Raw genomic sequence first — 1,611 nt, 5'->3', positions numbered from 1 at the left:
CCCCCGAATTGTATAGTATTCCTATATTCACAGTATTTTTCCATCAGTGTAATCAGTTTTTTGTTAACGCTGTTATGTTTTTTTCCAGTTTTAAAATAAAATTCTGGGTGAATGAACAAAGGTAAATTATTATTTTCTGTAGAATCTCAATGTAATTTTTCAAGTACTATCCATTAGAAATATAAGCTAGTCTATATACTCTCACACTGGAGCATATGCAGAACGGACGCTCCCTCTACTGAATGACACAGTGAACACAGTGTAGGAGTGAACTGCTATTAAGCCGTTAATGTCTTTTTCCCTAGGTATGGAGGAATCTCTGTTGGTGGGCAACTTCCTGTGCTTAATGTGAACCCTAAAACCATGAAGGATGTTTTGATCCAGATGGGGCACATGCTGAATATCACAAGGGTTGGTTCTTGTATTAGCTGTACAGTGTGAAGATGCAAAATAGTGTTTTTGTCAACCTTACTCACCTTTTTAACAATTTATTATTTTTTAACAAAATAATTGTGTCTATATAATTATAGTATCATGCACTAAATCTCCAAATGGTATATCTCAAACAATTTAGAAATATCAGGTAATTTCGCAATTTCTGATACAAAGTCATGGTTTAAAATTGAGGGTTAACTAAGGGCACAGCTGGTAAAAAATGTACAAATTAAAATTTTTTTTGAAAATCATGAGTCTGATTATGCCTCATATTAGGCAAAAATTGGATTTTCTGGCATCTAATTTCATAAATCTAAAATATTTAATTATATGAAAGTTATGGTAAAGTCAGTACAACAGCCCTAACCCTTTTTGTTTTAATTACTTACCTTCTTTTCTTTGAAGTGTAAATACTCAGTTTGCTGTGCAAGAGAGAGGACCATTCTTAAAATACTTTGAACGAGAATATAACGTTAAGGCAAGTAGCTAGCATTGCTGCTGCCTTAACATACTTTGCAGAATCGCCTATTATTGTTAGAAATTATATTGTCCAATGGAAATTGCAAGATGTTCGACTGTTGCCCAAACACTGATACTATAGGGATGGTACAATAACAAAGGGTGGCATTCCATGGTGTCCATCATGAATGTCGTAAACGATGCCATCCTCAGAAGTAATCTGCATTCAAATGCTGGCCTGGACAAGTATGGCATCACCATCAACCAACCTCTTAACCTCACTATGGAGCAGCACTCCAAGGTCACTGTGTGAGTGACTGCACTGAAGAATTACTTATCTAGCCAGATCGAAACATTTTCATACATCACTAAATAGGAAGGTTTTATGCTGTGATGATATTTTGATGATATGTGATGAGATGTTTTTATTCCTTTCCACAGGCTGAAGACATTGTTGGATGCAGTGGTAGCTATGTACGTGGTTTTTGCTATGTCTTTGATTCCGGCAAGCTTTCTGCTTCACCTGATGCAGGAGCAAGTCACAAAGGCTAAGCGTCTCCAGTTTGTCAGTGGGGTCAGCCCCCTGGTCTACTGGATGGCCAGTTTCGTCTGGGACATGGCAAATGAATGAGAACATCTTGACTTCCACACTACCACAGGACTGGACGGAGACTTCAGTAATCCCTGTTTCTCCCCTCCACTTTTCCCAGATAAATT

This window comes from Brienomyrus brachyistius, chromosome 15 (assembly GCF_023856365.1).
Source record: "Brienomyrus brachyistius isolate T26 chromosome 15, BBRACH_0.4, whole genome shotgun sequence".
Taxonomy (NCBI): Eukaryota; Metazoa; Chordata; class Actinopteri; order Osteoglossiformes; family Mormyridae; genus Brienomyrus; species Brienomyrus brachyistius.
This window is presented reverse-complemented; position numbering follows the sequence as displayed.